This window comes from Lagopus leucura, unplaced genomic scaffold (assembly GCF_019238085.1).
Source record: "Lagopus leucura isolate 7727_CA_CO unplaced genomic scaffold, USGS_WTPT01 Super-Scaffold_100009, whole genome shotgun sequence".
Classification (NCBI taxonomy): domain Eukaryota; kingdom Metazoa; phylum Chordata; class Aves; order Galliformes; family Phasianidae; genus Lagopus; species Lagopus leucura.
Window position 1 is genome coordinate 13889644 of NW_024962266.1, and position 21129 is coordinate 13910772.

Consider the following 21129-nt stretch of genomic DNA (forward strand, 5'->3'; position numbering starts at 1 on the left):
CAGGTCCAGCCCCATCAGGCTGCCCGAGGGACAGGGGACATGGTGGAGGCAGTTGTTGGGGTGACAAGGGGAGGGTGGGCTGACGCAGACCGAGGGGCTCAGCACAGTGCTGATGGGAGTGTGACTCCTGGTGCATTAGGGCCTGCTATTTTAGAGCGGGGATGACACTGCTGCAAGTGCTGTGTGCGTTAGGCAATGCCCAAGGTCTGTCTGTGCCCACTTATTAAAGCCGTGTTGGACCAACAAAGTTGTCCCTTTCGTTTGTGCTCCCGGCTAGAAGCTTTCACTGGATAAAGTAATCACTCTCCTTTCTGTGCTAGGGCAGCCAGAATCACCCTGTAGCTGCTCCTCTGACTGGGTAAGGGCTGCTCTTGGCCTCAGCAGGTTTCTGGAAGCACCCTGCAGGCCGTATCTCCTGGCATAGATGTCTTGTGCCCTCGAGCCTTCTTGAGCAGCAGTGCAGGAGGGAGCCTGGTGCTGCCAGGACAGTGGATTTAACTCTTTGTTTTCTAAATTCAGTGTCCATGTGACACCGAGGGAAATAAACCCCTGGCCCCTCTGTACAGCCCCATGTACCTCCTGCTGCTGCTGTTAGTAATGCTGCATGCAGTCCCTCCGTGCAGGCTGGGAATCAGAGAGCAGGTGGCAGCAGGCAGTGTTTGAGTCTGGGCAACAGCTGACAGCGCTGCCGGAACTCGCGGTCAGGTAACTCAGAGGTAACCGTCAGCCTCAGTCAGCAGCAGCGTTGTAAACTGAAGCAAACAGTGTAGCCCTTGCTTTTTCTAGAGGGGGTGGTGCAAAAGGAAATTGAAGTAAAAATTAATTTTGAAGTGAGTCAAGGCTTTTTGCAAGCTGCTTTCAAATCTCTGATAATAACAGAACCTATTTAAAATAATGGAAAGCTGCCATCTGCTGGCAAAAAAAGTAATGCACATAATGAAGAAGCAGACTTCAGAAATGATAAACAATTCTTTTGTATTTGACGTGCCACAGCAAATATATATGTGATGTGGGAGCTGCATATATTTATTTTACTGTTTTCATCTCCATTTGCATTTTCATATAGAATATGCTAAACAGATGCATATAACATAACTAACTTTAACGACAAGAGCAGAAAACCAAAGACAATAAGAATAAAGAATGAGGACTAATAAAAGCAGATGAGCGATCGGGGTGGTGACAGCCTCCAAATGTGTCCTATTTACATTGCTAATAAAGAATCGCATGTACTTCCTTCTTTGATCCCCCCAGCAGACCCTCCTGTATGACCAGAATTGTAGCACTGGGAAACATTTCCCAGCTTCTTCAGTGTGATCTCTTTGTGTGTGGTTTCTTAGTTAAGCTTGTAAATAGGAAGCAGGGAAGCGGGTCTTTAATTGTTTCTGATTTAAGTAGGTCACCTTCACCAATACCCAGATCTCCCATGTTATAAGCTAGGCTGACTGTTGAATGAATGTAGGAAATACTTATTACACAAATACGAGCAGAGAAAATAATTCAGCAGAGGACCACTCCCACATTATATGGCCACTTACACAACTGGGCTCCATAAATCCCAGGTATGAGTGCACAGCAGGGGAGAGACCATCAGATTTCATGTTTGCATAGTGCCTACCAGGTAGCTGTGCTGAGCGCCCCTGGTCCCCGAGGTGCTGCTGCACTATAAATAGCAGTATTAGCGTGAATTACCTCCTGTGCAAACACCAGGCCGCTTGGCTTTGTCATGCATGCAGTTTTCCTTTACGGTTTTGGTTACTATAAACATAACCCGTTGTTTCAGCAAACCGATTTTGTCATAGGAAATGCTTAAAATGGGCAAACTGAAAAATAGGTCAGCTCTTCCTTTGAAATCAGAGAGCAGTGTGCATTTATAACATTTCCCAGGTTTATTTCCTTGGAGCAGGTTTGGCAGGTATGAGAGGAAGTCAGAGATTTATTTTTGGTGCTATGTACCAGATGTCATACCTGCTTTTCTGAGACAGCGGCTTTTATCTCCAGCAGTACCTGCTTTAGCAGTGATGAAAGAAGTGACTCGAATCCCATTTAGAGCATGTAGTGTGCGCTGTTTGTATGCTGCTGAAGGGAAGGAGAGGCTTCTTTGGGAAGCTCCAGGCAGAGTCTATGCATCATCATAAAGCGAACGTTTGCATCCCTCCTGGCAGCATTTTTGCCTCTATGAAATGAGGAATTAGTGCACACAAGTCCAGGGCTTGCAATCCTAGCACGGGCTGAAGGTCTACAAGGAAGCCTGGTTTGAAGTGCTGTTGTATTTATGGGAACTCCATTCGTGGCTTGTTTTGTAACATCCAGATTGTTCTTTGAAAAGGACTGGTTTCAGGGGATCTGTGATGCTGCGTGTGCTTCATTCACGCTGATCTTCATTAAATCCAGTGCTGCTCAGCATCATGCCTGATGGGGCCCTGCTTGGTGGCAGAGGGAGGCTTAGAATATAGGGCTCAGGAAAAGTACTGTGACTTTTTTGACTTTCAGTCTGTGGAGGATCTAGCCTCTGGTACGTGATCACAGGGGCCCTGTTTACTGAAACGCTCCAATAGAAACACAACATGATCAAAGGGAAACAGAGCCAGGGGAGCAGCGGTGCCCATGGATACCTGTTAGCAGGCAGGAGCTGAAGCTCACAGCTGCCATCAAAGACCCTACTGTCCTCTGCTCTGCTCTGCCGCGCTTCCATCTCCCTGCTGATGGGATGCTGCCTTCCAGCTGAAGCATGACTGACAGCTGAAATAACAGTCCCAGTTTGTTCCAGGTATGTCAGTGACCTGCATGACCTGTAGGAAAGATAAGGTAAAGGCAATCAAAGCATCACACTCCCATAGCCTCTAAGGACTGTAAAAATGGAAACCTGGGAAACAAGCTAGTACATATGTGAAGGAAAGAAATGAGGGTGGAAGTTCACCCTTCCCTGCTAATATGCTAAATCAGGAGTTCAGTGAGACTGGGCTTTAACCCAGTAATAGATAGGAAGTGAGTAAGAAATGATCAAGAAGTTAAGGCTGATATTTACTTTGTTTGATGCTAGAATCATGTTCAAAAAGTCCCTCAAACCATAGAAGGCTGTGGCTGGCAGGGCTGAAAAGGTGGGTTATAGCAAAAGGGAGTTATTGTCATTACATAAATTGAAGCAGTTCAGGTCTGTTGAACCGTTTAATGCCATATCCCATTTGTCTTTTATGAGCTTGCTTTGCTATGAGATTCAGGAGATTGTGCTGACAGCACAATTGGCTGGTTTTGTTCTGTGTTTCTGGAGGATTAAGCTGTGTCGTGCCTCTGCCATGTTTGAAGTTTGGCAAAGGGTTTACCATTCTTTTGGCTGATGTTTGATCCTACTTCTTTTCCACACTGCCCCTCATGTACCTCCTCTTGAAATGGAGTGCACAGGCTAAGTAACAGTAAAGCTACCAGTGGTTTACCTAGAAGCAGGAATGCCATTATTAGCTTGGTCCTAGCAAAGTGTAGCTCTCAAGGTGAAATGAGATCCTGATTTTTGTGAGAATTATTATGTAGTGGACTCAGAAGGGATACGTAGCAGTTTACTGCTGTTCAGAAAGCAATAAGACGTCCACTTTACAAGTAAGAAGTATGAAACATGCATTATTTCGCTCGCAGAGAAGGAGGAATGCGAAGAGAGATGTGTAATGGTTACACAGTTGTCAGTTGTTGTGAATGTAGTGACATTTGGAGACCTCTGTTATTCATTTGAAATAAACAATGGAATAGGACCCATATGCTACATGCTTGTCAAAGCCAGGCATAGCGATCGGCTAACGCGCTTATCGGCCAGGCAGCGTACATGGGGATATTCTCCTTTCACACTGTCTGCTGACTGGAATTGGGCCCACGAGGAAGCCAGGTGATTAATCTGCAGGGGTTTATTTTTTCTGAACTGTTAATGTCCTCTGTTTCAGAGCAACAGCCCATGGCTCATTAAGCAGGGAGGACTTGAATGCAAGTGTGAAGGGCAGCACTGAAAGATTCTCTACGCATCTCATTGGAGCTGAGAGATTAGAAAGATTGTGTTGGAAAAAGTTTGTCCTATGCTGGAGCTGAGCTAGTGCATTCTGAGAAGCAGCAGTACCATTAGAAATACTTACACATTGCAGTCAATAGGAATAAAATCTAAAGCCACAAGGCTCTTGCAGGGTGGTAGCAGACACTTGGTACTGGCCCAGAAGTGCACAGCTGCTGTGTAGCTGACCTGCTGGGAAGAGCACGCTCTTATTAAGTCTGTTGCTCCATTTCTTTGGTGATTACATCTCTCTCTCACTGTGTTCCGTCTGCCTGTACTGCTTGTGTGCTCTGCTGTCAGATGCTGAGAAAGCAAACGGGGTTGCTGAGGCTAACTGCCTCAACAGAAATGCAACAGAGGAAGGATGCTTACTCTGAAAGATGTTGAAATATTAGATTAATCTTGGGATCTGGATGTTATTAGGCCTCATTTTAGTCTGTTGTACCTGTACTGAAGACTAGTTTGTCTGCAAGTGGAATATTTGAAAACGTGTTGATTTAGGAAAAATAGTCTTCAGGCAATGTGATATTTATATAAGCATTATTTTATTAGCCCCGGTAACCTGGAGAAAAAGGGAAGCATCTCAAGGCAGCTTTTACAGATAGGGAAAATCAAGGCTTTGATGTAGAGATTCAGGCCTATGTAGCCTTGTGTCTGCTGGTGCTTGGCCCTGCTCGCTTTCACGTGAGTCTCAATTCCCAGTCACAGAGTAGCCATGTCCTGCGCAGCTCTTGGCAATGCTGATTTCATCCTGTGAGGGAGTCTGCGTCGAGAGGGCAGCCGTGAAGATAGGCTGTTGTACGAGAGGGGTGAGGATGATGAACTAAGGGCTGTCTTGCATCAGGCCGAGAGGCTCTCTTAAGTGTAATTGTAGTGTTAATTTTCCCATGATCAGAACTTCCACTGGTCTGCAGAGATAAAGTGGCAGCAAGGATGTGTGTGGGAAGGGAAAGTAAGCAGGCTGCAAGGCTTTCTGGGCTTTGCTCTCCACTGAACCTCTTCTGGCTTCTTTATTTTTCTCTCCCGTTATTCTTTAAAGTTCTATAAGCAATTAGAGGAAACTTAGCAGTAATACTGCCTGTGGAGACCAGGAAAGCAAGAATACATTCTACATCATCACTTCCCTTTGTTTGTCTTTTTAATCTTTGATCAGCTGCAGATGAAATACCCAGCTAACTGCTCACACACTCAGGGCTGCCACTCACGCTGATGGAGCTCCCTGGCACAGGACAATGCTCTGCAGCAGTCTGGCAGTCTCCATTTCTTATTCCAGTGCTCTGACAGGTCACTCAGGGAGACTAAGAACCTCTATTCTGGAGTGGAAGAGGAAGTGCAATTTCAATTTTGTTTTGATTTGAAATTTTCCATCTACCTATCAAGACCAAATCCTTGAACTATTTACTTAGAATAACTGAAATACCCCTATCTGAAATAGTGGATATGCAAGATTTAGCCATTAAAGAGTTGGGGTAAAATTAAAATCCCTTCCAATAATAACTGAAGTCGGAGAAAATCTTTCAAGAAAATTAAACACTTGATCAAAAAGAGAGAGGGGTTATTGTTGAGAGCATAAAGATTAAACAGGAGGGTTGTCTCAGAGAATAACCATCAATGATAAGTAGCAGGCAGTTAATAATATCCCCTCAGGGATCTTCTTTTACTCATGTAGGTTTTTGGACAAATACAATATTACATTTTTTATAGCTAAAGCACAAGAGAGATTTGTGCCATTTCAGGGTAGCAATAAAACTTCAGTGGAATAAGGACAACTGGAGAGGTGGGCAAGGGGGTAACCCAGGCGCTGAAGCAGTGGGGAAGCAGTGATCTGCCTTTCAACCCCCAGCCTCTGAGACCCATTCTCAGTCCTCCCTTCCATGCCCCTTTTTCATACGGGCGGTGCTGTATCAATGCTGAGATGTCATATGGCATTGCCCCTTGTTACACAGCAGCTGAAAATGAATGGCAGACCAAGTCGACTAAGGGTGTGATTCCATGCTGTAGTTAAGAACTTGTTTAGAGCTCGAACATGCAAATGGTTGGCATGGTAGAATTAAAGGGATGGGAATCCGCAACCAGGGGAAGGCATGTAGGGTAGAAGGGCTGGGGGCAGGAAGGTTTGGAGGACTCCTCAAGCCAGCTCTGCAGCTGGAGAAACTGTAACATGAAGCAGCTCCCTTGATCTCTAATTTTTCTTCTCTTGCTCTCTCCTCCTATGTAATTACAATAATAAATCTTGTTGTTCCTTAACCATCTTGTGCCCATTGCAAACATTTAAGAATTAATGCAGTTTTTGCATGTGATGCACATGTTCTGCATGTCCCCTTGTGTCCCTTCACTTATTCATTTATCGTGTATACACAAAATTCCCATAAAATATTAATCTGAAATACAAATCTCTCTTTGCACTCTGGGAACATTTGCATATAGTAATGTTAACGAGATTATTAATTCTGCATGCACAGTCTGTGGGCTGCACACAGGGCCAAATTTCTCTCAGCGTCTGTACTGAAATCAGTGTCAATTCCAGAAATATTATTTTAATATTAAAAAGTTAGTGGGAAAGGAGAGTTTTCTAGAACTGGGACATTTCCTTCAAACTCAAAGAAGAGAATTTGATTCTTGGCTTTCGGTTTTTCCTTCCAAGTATTTCTTTGTGGAAGGCATTGTATACTGCTTGTATTTCTGTCTGATGACTCCTTATAGATTAGTACAGCCTGGAGACAAAGAGAGATTTTTTTAACAGTGCTGTAATCCATGAGGAATCTGAACATTTCTTTTGCTATTCCTCCTTTTTGGGACCATCAGGAGTAGCTACCCTTCTGCAAGGCTGCTAGGGGCCAGGCTGCCTCTGCACCTCTCTGCTCATCCCTGCCTTCTGCCAGGTGGGGTCTCTGGAGCAGGGATTTGTCTCTTTAGGACAGAAAGTCATACCGGTCCTGTCAGAAAGGTCTGTTCTGTGGGCTGCACACAAATCCCACCATTCAGAGCTATCAGGGCACGTTGCACTCCTTTCCCAGCTTCACTTCTGCAAGCTAGCCATTTCTCCTCTTTGGTAGACTGGGAATGGCCATGTTTACCCACAGTGAAACCTGAGTCACTGCAGCTTTTCCAAAGGCTTCTACTGGGAAAGTCCCAGAGTGCTCCCTGCTGCAGGGGACAGTGGGGTAAGGCCTGTACAGTGTGGGGCCCTGCGGCCGGGCACTATGGGGCTTGTGTTGGGCACTGCAACCCAGGAGCTGGGCCTTCTGGCAGGGAGCACACAGAGGTACCCAGCTTGCTGCCTTGGGGTGACACAACATGCTGCATGTGCTGCTGTACAATCAGAGCCCTTCTGGTTTCCAGAAACAATGTATTTTCATTTTGATTCAATTTCTCTGATGGAATTCAAACGTAGATGTCTGCAGTAGGAAAAGTCAGTGCTTTAGTATCCACAGGAACAACACCTCCACCCTCAGCAATGAGTGCTAACTACGAAGCACTCATTTGGCTGTATAGTTTTTTAAAGTGTTATCAATGAGGCATGTGAGAACATTTTCCCAGCTGGAGCTGAGCACTTCCACGTGCTCACTGAATTGGGGACCACGTCATTAATGCGATGCTTAAGGGCTGACTGGAGATCCAGAAGAAATGGTCCTGACTTAAGCAAGCCATCACATTTCTCTTAATCATTACTACTCCATCATCTTTCTTTTTTCTTTCGCTTCCTTCTTATTCATGCTTAAATGAGAAACATCTGTTTCCATTTTTCACATTGTTCTGTTATGTGAGTAACAATATTAAACATGTTTTTTTCTGCACTTTGAGAGAATAAATTAATGCTAAGTTTTGTGCTTTTAGAACACTAAAGCAAAACATCTGTTTCAGCTGCAGGTCATTATGATGAAAAATCCTACTCTGTGTGTAGTGCAAAACTGCCAAAAAACGTATCAACCTAAGCACATTTCCTCACCTGTCCTTTTACTATAGCAATTGAAGATGGCCAGAGGACAGTAACACTTGTCTTTGGGGATGGAGCAGTTGCACATGCTCGCTGCTGTGACCCACGGCAATCCTCGAGATGATGGATCCTGCTCTGATGTGGTGGTGCCCCGAGGTTGCCCCATAGCATCGGGCTGAGTGTCTCCATGAGACTGTTTCAGCCAGGCTGGTGCTGTGCAGGGCTGCCTGATACCCTGTGAGCAATACCCTTCAGTTGAAAACAGCCCCCTCAAGTCATCTGAGGTTTGAAGGTTGTTTGTGGGGCATGTGGCTTGAAGAAAGTTCAATAGGCAAATCTACTGCCTAGGTGAACTGAGATGTCTTGTTGTGGCAGAGCCCAAAAGTAGATGTCTGTGTTCCTTTGTTGATAATGATCTCCTTTGTGAAGCACTTTGAGGTCTACAGATGAAAAGGCAACAAGTACCTTAGAGCTTGGCTATTAATAAATAAAACAATGACTATTAGAAAAAACCAGTGCAGTCACTGAATTATGTAGTGAGAGCCTGGCTTTTTGGGCAGGTCCTGGCAGGTAAGTAATCACGTACTCCTACAGGAGCCTGGGTCCACCCTCGTTTCCCTCTGTCTTTAATTACAAGGTTCAGATCCTTCCTAAGTATAAAGGAGGTGCTCAGCATCTGGCAGGAATGATCTTCAATGCTGCACAGGGATTTTCCAGCATTTTAAAAGGAAATTTTTTTTTGTTGTTCTTGCAATCTCCTAAAGCAGCCCTGTGCTCACACCTCCATGGTGCAAACGGAGGTGATGGCTTGGGGTCTCTAGCAGTCCTGTGTGCTTTTTGTAAAGTGTTCTGGCTCCTATTTCATTTAAACACTGAGTTTTTGAGACAAGAGCCTGTGTGTACCATGCTGCACTGGGTCTGTTCACCTGCCGCCTTCCCCACCCCCAGCGTACGAGCGTGATTTCCTTTCTGCACTGCTCTGTCACCGCTTGGCAACTTTCCCAAGACAATCCATACCAGAAAGGAGAACATGAGTGCAGAGACGGGAGCAATGCTGATGGAACAGCTTCATTTAAATACCATGAAATGTTGAGATATGAGACATAACTGAAAGCAAATCACAGCCCCTAATCTCTACCATCAGTTCTTTGGTTTGCCTTCACTACCAGCAGCACCTAATAGCCCCTAACTGTCCTCCATCTTGTTCAAGAAACTGCCTGTGGCAGAATGCACAAGCAGCTTGGCAAGCAGTTTGAGAGGCAGCCATTCTATTTATTTATTTATTTTCTCCTAATTCCTCGTGATTCTCATAAGCATTTCCCCACTGATGTGCCTGTGGCATCATTAGGTGTTTAATGAGAGTGACGTCTGATTGTTACTGTTTTTATAGCTCATTTTGCGTTGACAGCTCTTTGGTTTTGGCAGCTTATGACAGGTGTGCAGACTTCTTGCTACACCCAGCTTTAGGATTTGTAGAAATCTTTACCATTGAGGTACTGTCATAAAATCTGCCATAATGGATTGTCAACATGGATTATTTTTGAGTGCGACGTGTGTCCAACAGCACAGAAGTTTAATAGCCAAATAATTATTTAAGCGTGTTTCTTTTTTAGTTTAACTGAAACATTGGCGTCCGCTAACAGCCACGATCAGGCAGAAGTTAAGTGCAGTTCTGCTCTGGACAATCCTGTTGGGCATCGTTTAGCTGCTCTGAGACCAATATCACTCCACGGGTTGTGGGTCACCGTCTCATTTCTCTTCTTCCTTGCATCCAGAATCTTGACCGTTTTCTGTTGTGCTCAGAGAGAAAATGCCAGCATTGTATCTGCAGGACACAAGGCTGTTACAATTGTAAGCCTCGGACAGATGCGTGCAGTGTCATTTTACTGCCTGAGTTTAGTCTGCACGATGGCTGTGCTTCATTCCTTTCTTTACTGATTAAATTAAATGGATGTAATTTTTGTGTGTAGCCAATAGCATAATTCATGGGAGTACACTGTCTTCATCTACAGTGTTCCGTGGAAGATCAGCACTGTGCAGTGCCTTTATTTAACAGCTGTCTATGCAAGGAAAATACTGGTATTTTTTACAGAGTAACTCATATCTATGGAGCTGTCATTTTTGTATTATTATCCAAGCGATTTTATCTGGGTTAGGATGCCAGTGCTTCCTTGCAAAGCGTGCACCCTGTGTGACACAGAAAGGGAGCGAGCAGCACCTCGCTGCAGCCCCACGCCTCCTGCTGACCCACAGCAGTGCTGCCCAGCCCAGCCTGAGGCTGCCCACAGTGCAGGCCTGCAGCTCTGTGCCGCTGCTCCCAGCGCTGCACAGCCCCAGGAGCGAGCAATGCTGTCTGCTTGTCCTTGTATACACAGCTACTGTTTCAAATGTTCTTATCCTGGCTTCCAACATCTCTACTTTTATGTCCTTGTTTACATTTAATAGCAGTTACGGTGGTTAACTGGCTTTATTTTGGAAACCTTGACATTTCTCTTGCCAGTACTGAAGCTGTGAAGATCTGAAACAAAGACGTGCCTTTTTACTCTGTTCCTTCTGATAGGTTTTGTCATTTGGCAACTGTTGTTCTGTTAGACTTAGCAGAATTTGGACAGGATTCTGATCTCCTACAAAGTGACATGCATTTATTAGAATGCAGGAGCAGGTTTGGGGCCTTTTTTCTGATACACCATGCTGGGTGCCGTGCATGAGAAATTAGAGTCTGTCTGTTGTTATGTGACCCAGCAGCTGCGGGAACTTCTAGGGCTTCTAAATAGTGAAATGAGAATCAAAATAGTATTCCCTTAAGGGAGAAAAGAAAGGGATCCAGGCTACCCTTCTGCAGATCTCCTGGGCTCGAGAAGAGGATTAACCTTGGGCCAAGCCAGCCCTCATACACCTGTAGTTCCACTGAGGTAAAACAAAAAAAGTGAGGAGAAATTTGGAATTATTTCTGCAGGCTCTTTCAAGATGTTCTTACTTTCATAGTTTCTCCTGAAACCCATCCAAGTGCTTAAAAAAAAAAAGAAGAAGAAGAAGAAGAAGAAGAAAGAAACAATTGTAATTTCTAAACTAAATGAAACACGGGACTTGGGATTTGCTCACTCACTGTGTCGAGGGTGTACTTTTGACACTTGTGTGAAAGAAAGAGAATCCCATGGTTTGGATGGCACTGCAGTTGACATTGAAGCGTACTTCATTTTGTGTTTGGTTGTTTTTCCTTTTTGGTGCACAGGTAATTGCTGACAATTGCTGACATTGCCAAATAAGCAGTGGGGAACTCCCCAAGCCATTTAATTTTCCTGATCCTGCCGGGAAATGGGATTTATTCCATCAGCCACCCTGCAAGCGCAGTGTCCTCACCCGACTCAGAGCAGGAGGACTGCCAAGTGCTGGGGGGGCCAGCGAGCCCTGTCCTCCTGCCCAGCAGAACTGCTCCTTTGCTACCCTTAGGGTTTTATTACCTGGCCATTGTCTGCCCTCTGGGCTCCCTGGGAGAGTTCCAGGTGGGACACTGATCCTCGGAAACCTACTCTGTTCCCCCTAATGCCCATGTATGTTTGGATCGCCTTCACTGCTCAGCGCCTGTCCTCAGGGCACCCCTGTACCTGTCCAAGAGAACCATATGGCCTGGCGCTGGGCTTTAGCTCTGCCTGTACACGTGCCCTACCTGCCCAGCACCATCTGGCCATGTGGTGACAAGTTGTGTGTGCCTCCAGCCCAGTTCCTCCACGTGGCCCCATGCTGCCATCTTCAAGCTCTCTGGTCACTTCACAGGCTCCTCCGTGTTTGGGAGGCTGCAGCTCCAAGCTGAGGTCTTCTTGATTCTGTTAACCCGAAGAAGCAGCAGCACTCCTTCCCAGCACTAGAATCTGTTTCTAAAAGGTAGGGCCTGAGTGTGCCACCCCAAATGGCCTGAGAGACCTGAGAGATGTGCTGGCTGTCCTAGGGAAGGTGAGGCATAGATGGGGACATGGCCTCAATCTGTACTTTGTGCTGCTGTTTTTATTCCTCCTCAGCTACAGAGTCAGTATGCTCACGTGGCATGTCCTCAAACATATCACATGCCACCTGCATACAAAAACCAAACTAGCAGGCAAGCCAAGCGTGTCCAGTGAGCATTTGAGAAGGAAACCTGGCTCCCCCAGCCAGTCAGCATTTCCCCATCTGAAGCTGCCTGGAAGTTCGTGCCTCTTCTCTTCCCCTTCCCCACACCTGTGTTTGCCTTTGGCATCAGTGTTGGGCTGAGGAGAAGAGCTGGGAGATACACAGTGTTTCTGCAGCTGCTTGCTGTGAAGCAACCCTGCTGCCGTCCCAGCAGGCTCTCAGGCCACTGCTTATCTTCCTCAGCCCAGGAGTTCAATTGGGTCAGCTCCTGCTGGCCAGGGTCTAGCAATGAAATGAGCGCTCATTGAGTCCTTATTTCTTTATAAAGGATGGAATAAAGAGTACTGATGAAAGTGATTGTATAAAATTCATGCTTAGTGAGTACTCTTTGTCTTAAATTAATCCTAATAAGACAGTTTTTCCCAGCATGTGCAATTTTAACAGTCACTGTGAGAAGCTGTTCTCCCTAATACACTATCACAAATGGGATGGCACCATCCTCCTTTGTGTAATTGGTAAAATGTTACAAAAACGTGGTTATTGCTTCTCCATAAATGGCATACTTTTAGAAGTATTCAGTCTTACACTGATTTGGCTCAGTTGCTTGCTGATTAAGATGCCTTCATGAAATTTTAAACCACTGTTACCTCACTGGCTCTTATAAAAGTTCAAAATCAGGATTTTCTTTTGAGCAGAGTAAATAAAAACATTTCTCCTGTTTTAAAGCAGAATGTGAACATTGTAACTCAAAGCTGAAGGTATGTTTGAGTGACCATTCATACGTAACTTCTTATGGAAGAATTTTAATATGCTTGGAATGGGATTTGAGAGAGACATAGATATAATGATAGATTGCAGAGATTGTGTACATATACAGCTGCATTTGTTGGAATTCCCAAAGTGGAACTACTCTGCTAACAGTTCCACTCTCACAGATAGCCCATTTTTACTCTGTCAGTTGCCTGTATGGTCTAACTAAAAATACCCTTTCCAGTGCCTCACCTGAGCCCATTTCCACACACTGACCGATGAACACATTGTTGGGAACCAGAGCCAAGTGATGTGAAACTGGGACATGCTGTAAAAGGAGCGTAACTGTTCCTGTGCATTTCTTCATTCTTTCTTTTGCTGAGAAACTTCTGCTCAGTTTGCATTCCAAAATACTGAAATAACTATTTTACAATTACTTTAAATATGTAGATTTCTATTACTAGGAAAATTAGTGCTGGAATTCTCCTTCTTTAAGCCTTGTTGAAAGCTCATTAAAGTCTTTGCACTGAGCTTATAATAAGACATTTTATGTTCCTATGAGCTTCCTACTAAAAGTAGCATTATATCACAAGTTCGGTCTGTAAATCCCAAACCTAAGATAATATTTCTCGAATGGGATGATGGCAAGGGAACTGCTGAACAAATAACTCATCTGAGAACACAGGCAGGACGTGATCTAGAAATTCTGGATGAACAAGAGAGAAGCAAAGGTTTAAATGTAACTTTGATCATTACATTGAAGATGCTTTCTGGCAGATGAAATGCAAAGATGTGGCCAAGCTGGGAAATGGGGTGGTGCTTCTCTTTTGTTTGCATAAAGAAGCAGGGAGGCTGGGAAGAAAAAGTTGCTGGGTAATGAATCTTGCATTGTAAGAACCCTACGTTTTAACTTGCTCTTTTCATTTTTGACATTAATTTTATTCTACAAGAGGAAACTTTATGTTCCAATGACCAAGCTGAGATATGAGATACACAAACCAACCACGCCATATGCTGATTCTGTGCAACCACAGAATTTGATAAATAATTTTTCAGAATTGGGTGATAACTCTTAGCCTGACAAGAACTATCACAGTTTTATATATTTTTTCCTCCTTTTCAGGATTCAATTACAAAGATGTCTGTTTTCATGCCCTGAAGATATATGCTCATCTATACAACACAATATACACTAAAAAAAGCTTGTGTAGCTTTTTAAGCTGTATCTCTGATGTTAGAAAGCTCGGCTATATTCATAATTAATTGTCTTGATCAAACCCAAACTCCTTACAATTAAGAAACAAACAGAAGGTATGGCATATCAAACAGACTTTCTGCTGCTGTGATCTTATCTAAAGACAAAATAAGTTCCTTGGTACTTTCACATTAATAGTAATAAAGGATTTTTTTATTTTATTTTCTTCTTTAAATATTATTGTTACTATGTCTTCCCATGCACAAAGCTCTGGAGCTCTACAGATGATGATGATGAAGATTTATGTAATTGAGTCAAGCATAAGGACAAGAGGGTGTATGTCCATCTGAGTTAAGGCAAGAAATCACAATCACTGGTGTAGGAGCTGCAGGGCAGGACGGCAGGAAGCTGTGTGGAAAAGAAGGCAGTATGAAATCCTGGCTGGTGTGTAGTGACACCCTGGCAATGCCAATGACAACTGAGAGATCCTGTTGTTCATTTTCTAATATATGGCACTTGCTTTTAGAGGCTGCAGTTTCTGGTGAAATCGTCCTTACTTGGACTCTTGTCCTCACTGCTCTCTGGCCAGGTGACTCTGAAGTGCAGAAATGGTGGGTACTGCCTGCCAATAACAAACCAAAGCTTGTCCTCCCTGTGACGGTGTTGAAATGGTGATCAGCTGAAGGAAGTGGCTTTTCCCCTTTGTGCTACCTCTGTCCCTCACTGTGACCTGTACAAGTCACAAATACAGATTTGGAGCTTGGCTAAAAGAATCATTGCCACAAACTCCTCATGCTAAACTGGGAGGCTGTAATGTGGCGCCCAACCACCCAGTGCAATTGCCTTCTCCTCAGCAATGCTTTGCTGGCGTAGGGTGCTCATGGTGAAGGTCAGGCACAAGGTCAGTGGCGGTAGGAGCTGCACTCTCTTCTGCCCCTTCCTCTGCAGGGATACATTAAGGTTACTAGAGGGACACCTGAGACAAGGAACTTGAAATTACTCCATCTTCTCTCTGTATGCTATTTTAGCATTTTAATGTGAACTGGATCATCACAGCAGAACTGTGATAATTTATTTCTATTGTATCTAGGTCCTTTCCATTATCTGCTGAAGGCCAGTTTATTGCTGCAGCTTTTCTCCTATCCCACTGAATTATAGTTCATCAACAGGCTCAGGAAGAAATTTGTTACTATTTTTTTGTTCATAGCATATTTTCTTATATTAATACTTCCTGTACATGCTACAAATGGCAACCCTCCAAGGAAATACATTGTTGTTTTGAAGAAGGTCAATGCTATAATATACAGTGGTATTTTCCTGCCCTGCCTTCTCATGATCTTTGAATTGGGTGAGAATTGAACTCGGTAACTCAGACATAAGAAAAGAGATGTCAGCTCCTTCTTTTTAATGTGAGATGGATAATAATAATGCTAAATAAATAAATAAATAAATAAATAAATAAAGATAGATCAAGGTTAATTTGGTCTACTGATAATCAATCCATCCAGGATTAGTTACCTAATAATATTTAGTATATGGTACCTGAGGAACAGCTAGGAATAGAGTCTTGTGTGCCAGGCAGCCAGCACTGCCCCAGCAGCTGCTGCTCCTCTGACCAGATGACAGTAACACTCCTTCCTGGTGTGAGACTGAAAACAGGAGGCAGCTGTGGGAGGCTGCACCCAGAGCCGGTGCCCTTGTGACAAAAGCTGTTTTGTAATTGCAGCAGTAGGCTCAGCTAAAGGAGGTCTGAGCAGCAGACGTGTTTCTGTGCTGCTGCTTATGGACAGAAACCTAGAAACAGGAAAACACTGGTAGTTGTCCTTATTATTTAACGTACTAGGAAATACTTTCCTAGATGGGAGATTTAAAAGAGCATGACAGTCCTGAAGGCAATTGACAGTGGCAAGTAGTACTGCTTCCCTAGGCAGAGTCTCCAAATGTTGTACCTGAGGACTAACCTTACCTTGGGATTACAGTCTGGAGAGCGAAAGGCTTCAATAATAAGTAACTTTACCTATACATTCTTACAGCCCTTCTACTGTTTTATTGACAATTCTTGAAGTTTTATTGATGCTGACAAGGATGACTAAAATATCTTAATTTATAGAAGGAGAAAAAGATATGTTATGAATAGTTTCTTTTTTTCTGTCAGAAAAAGACAAGACTAGACAGTCCTCTTTAATTAACGTTGACAACTATTTCAAAAGGAAGAAACAAGCCAACAGGACATGAACCAACAGCTCAAGCAAAAAAAAGTTAAATCATTTTTCTTCTTTCAATTTTTACAGTGTTGAAGTAAATCAAACTGTTCCAATTAATTCTTCTGTTAGTGACTAGTTCTTCTAAAATATCTGTAGAAATATGCTGATTAGTCTTTGTAGAAACAACCAGTATATTGAGTTCCAAATTCTTTTCTGTGTTGGTGGAATGAGTAGCGTGTTTTTATAAGAAAGGAAAGGAACTGGAAGGATCTCTGTAGGATGAAAAGAAAAGCTGTGCAGCAAGGTGAGCAACAGCACACAGATCTTTCACACGATGTATCTGGGGCCTTGTTTTGTGCTTGTGAGGGACTCAGAATGATGACAAGACAGTTTGGTAGGCAGAGGTTATGATGCTTTGTTAAAACAATAATCTTAGCTAAAAAACCCAAAGCATTAAATCTCAAATACTCCAAGAAGTTCTCTACTTTATGACCTCGTTGTAGTGAATTGAAGATGCCACCTTTTCCTATAAACTCATTTTTTCTCTGAAATTCTGGTATCAAAGATCATTGCAATTTTGGAAGTGTTACGGATGATAATTTTTTCTTTTTTACCAAAGGTCGCAGTATGAAGATGGAATCAGCCTGAGTGGAGAGGGGAACTGCATGAGGTTATAGCAGTGTACCCATTACTTGAGTGTGTTGCTTTTTTCTACAACTCAAACCTATGTAGTCTAATATTTTCTCTGGTTTTGTGTTGGTTTTTATATACAAGGTAAGCACAGTATTTTGGTAATGAAAGAAATGTGTAAATTGAAAAAGAATTTTTCAGAGTGATGCATGTAGAGGCTACATTTCTATGGTGAAGCGTTTTGCATAGAATTAATGAAGTGCTTGGGGTCCTAGGGAATAAAAGGTGCTATATAAATGTAAGAAATCATCATTAAAAAGTTTTTCCCTCCAGGCATTTGGGATTTTGCAGGGTTTCAAGGAGGCATTTGCAGTCTTCTTTCATTCAAAATGCTTCAGCTTAGACCTGCTCCAACTCTCTCTGCAGCGTCATCTACAAAAATGTTTATATGAAGAAACAGTTTTTTGAATTGGTTTCAATTAATCATATTTTGCTGCTAACAAGAAAGAGTCTGCTTTGGCATAAGCTTTTTATAACCATTTTGAAGACCAGAAGGAACTAGGTAGCAGTCTTTCCTCAAGAGGTTTTCATTTGCTCTTTTAACCATTATTAGACCTTGTCTGCACAGGTGGAGGAATAACAGAGGTTCACAGCCAGGATATGTGGGTATGAAAAGCCTACTGTGCACTATAGGGATTAGAGTTCAAGAATTATATCTTATGGGCCTTCGTGGCTGCGCACGTTTGTGAACTGATCTTAGAATGCCTTGTTGGAGGCTTTCCCTTTCATCCCAAATTAGACTGATTGGTTTTGTATGTGTATATTTCTGAACTCTTTTTAACCCAGCATGCAACATTTAAGATAATCTACCACTTTCCACATAGTGTAAGTGTAAGTGGCAAAGCTGGCAGAATCAGAAATCAAATCATTTGTGAGATGGCTGGACTGTCTTAGCAACTGTCATTTAGAGGAAATGGTGAAGTTATGTGCACCATGAATTCACACCAAATGTAGATCATGGAGTGTGGCTCATAAGTATTTTCATGGAGTTCAGTACTGTTTACAGAATAGGAATTTTTTGATCACTAAGTTGAGGCACTAAATAAAATGCTAAGTATCTTTAAGCTCTTAAAATTGTGAGATATGGCAGCATTAAAGTTTAGGCTTCCTTATGCTCTCATTTTACTCATTTACATATGAAGTTAAAAACACTGCATCTTCTGTAATAGTTTCATAGAATTTGGTATTTTCCTTCAACTACTTGGTACAGAATTGAAGCAGGAATTGCTGTTGCTTACAAATTATCTGGTAGGGGAAACAGGAGTGAGTGAGTGTGATTACCTAAAAATAATTGGGTGCAATAATATATATGATATTTAGCAAGTATAGAGCCAGTATCAGTACAATATGTGCTTTTTTGTGCTTTTGTTTGCATTTTGGTTAGCACGGAGCACCTATTAACAAGACCCTTAGAAGAAATCTGTGGGTTGTGTGAGATCTTTCTTATGCTAAGGAACAGTGGAGAACTATCCATATGTGTTCCAAAATATCAAAACTTGATTTTATAAATGTATCTTTTCAGAAAACAAGCTTAATTCTCAGAAGAGTCACATTAGCACTCATTAGGGGACTGAGTGCTTCAGGGTACTGTTAATGAAATTCATTGCCTTTTGCCTGTGGGCTATCAGTTTGAATTCAGTTGAACTCAGCGGAGATTTAAAATTGTTCTACTTAATGGCCTTTTAGTCATCTCTAAAGAGATGAGTTTGGTGGCTCTCAGTCCCAGAATGTAAACCATTTGCTCTGCCTTCTAACTGGCAAGCTCCAGAGAAAGCCAAAAGTTTAATGGATTCTGGGGAAAGATTTGTATGTTACCACGAAAAAGCAAACCAAAGAAAAGAAAAGGTCTTGGTGCACGCTAGTTACATGAGCACTAACAAACATGTTTATAAATGTAGAATCTGCAGTCCATATATGAAGTCTGTAAATTAGCAAATTAGCTGAGCATGTGACATACGCTGCTGTGCAGCAATGCACAGAATGCAGCGTGACAAGGACTCCCAACGGGGTTATCTACACCTACATGTAAAATCACACCAACACATTAAATGTTTAAATGTCTCTGGAATTCCTGTCAGATAAATATATATATAGGATCAGAACAGCTATCTGGATAGTAACTGCAGTTATGGAAAATGATGCAAGAAAATTGATTTCTTAAATGTGCTCCATTACTTCTCAGTAGTTGAATGCCTCTCATCTATTTGTACAGACATTTAGCTCAGCTTTTTTTAAAAAATGGGAGTGATGTCTTCAGAACCCTCTAGAGGATACGTACCAGCTCAATTTATCCATGCTGTAGTGAAACTTTTCCTAATATATCTAACCTTAATTTCTTTTAGTGCAGCTTGAAACTGTTACTTTTTGTTCTTAGCTGGATGGATTTAAGTGTAGTCCTCTAATCTCTAGAAATCTCTAAGAAATCTAAATCATTCATATTTTCAGTTTGGGTTACATTTTTCATAAATTCTGATTGGTTGGTTGGTGTCTTTTCCCCCTCCTGTTCTTTTCTTCTATTGGTGCTCTTTGAAAGATACATTTTCTTGAAACAGAGAGCCCCAAACTTCACACAGTATTCCAGCCAAAGATTTACCAGAGTTAAATCTAAGGAGAAATTCTTTGTATGTCCTAAATATGACAGTTCTGTTCACACATCTCCTTGTACTGCAGCTTTTTTTCACAAGTGTGACATTGTGGATGCATGTTCTGTTTGTGATTTACTGTGGTCCACAGCCCGTTCTGAAGCCATGGTGTTTATTCATCTGTTCCTAGCCTTGCAATCGTGCAATTGTTGTTTTCCCATTTGAATTGACAGAAATTGACAGTTGCATCCTATTTTTTGCAATCAAGATCATTTTGAATCCTATTTTTACCCAGCAACATCCTTACAGCTCTGCCATTTTGTTACTGTTGGCAAATCATAGAATCATGTAATATCCTTAGTTGGAGGGGGCCCAACTCTACTCCATTACTCATGTAATTAGAGATACAGGACACCTCCATGCCCAAGAAGCTGCGTTTGCTGTATTCTGTTGTCATTCACAGAGAAGCACTGCCAACTACTTTTTGAGTAGTTTTGTACCACTGCAGTCTTTTCTGTTCAGATTTCTTTCACTTGCTCAATTATGGAGTTCTGAGTCAGTGTCAAAAGCCTTATGGAAGTCAAGCCACGACAGACCTGCCGCAATTTCCACCTGCAGTCCATTATACAGTCATCAAATGGAATGACTTTGGCTCTGTATGATTTTCTTGACAAATCCACGTTGGCTGTAACTTATCACTTCATTAGCTACCATGTACTTAAAGATGTGGGATTATCTGCTTCAGTACTTTTCCTGGCTCTTCCTACACTCCCCTTGGAATTGCACGTGCTACGCACTCCCTTTTCCCCTCTTCTGAAGCACCAGTTGTCTTCATGAGCTCTCAGTGACAACTGCTCACACCTCTGAAGTCGCCTTATCACCTTCTCATTCTAGCGTGAAATCCTTTGGGCCCAGCAAATCTGAAGAAAATCTAATTTATCAAAGCAGTCCCTAATTTACCAATTTGTCTCCCTTGAACCCCTGCCCTTTTGAACCGGAGCTTGCCATTACAGCCATTAATCTGAAGGGCTGGCAGCTAACGCTAGCTTCTTGGAGTCCTGTCAGAGCTGTTCCCCAGAGCGGAGCGGCCACCTCCGCGTTTTCTCCTTTCCCCTTGCCGCTGCTTTGCTGTGTTTCCTGCTCCGCTCTCATTGCCCTGTCACATCGTTTGCCAGCCGCTGCTCGTTGCAGGACTGCCTCTTTCGTACAGCTCCTTCAGCGTTTGACCTAGTTTTCCACTTTCTGTGGGAAAGGCACCGCTAAGCAGCAGGCGCTTCGACTTCCCGCTCCCCGCGCACCGGGAAGCCCGGCGCAGGTGAGGGGAGGCCACGCTGGGACGGGAAGCGGCCGCGTTCGGCATTTCGCCTTTTGAAAAGAGCTGTTAGGAGTTTCTCCTCACGCCCACAGCAGGCATTTCCCGCCCGCGCTCACGGCGCTGCCGGGGACAACCCGAGCCTGACGGCGCGGCGGAAGCTGCGCGGCGATAACAGCTCCGCTCGCTACGGCGGCGGGCAGGCGAGCGAGGTCGCGACCCCGCACCTCACTGCGGGAGGGGGCAGCGCCGGAACGGAAACAGCGGAGGGATGAAGCGCGCATGCGCACTCTGCTCCCCGGGACGTGGGGCTCCGTGTGCGGTA

General features: G+C 43.3%; 1 protein-coding gene across 3 annotated transcripts in view; it reads left to right on the forward strand.

The window, feature by feature from the left end:
- ZNF644 (zinc finger protein 644) overlaps positions 1-21129 on the forward strand; it is a 72922-nt gene that overhangs the window by 2865 nt on the left and 48928 nt on the right. The gene's annotated exons all lie outside the window — the stretch shown is intronic.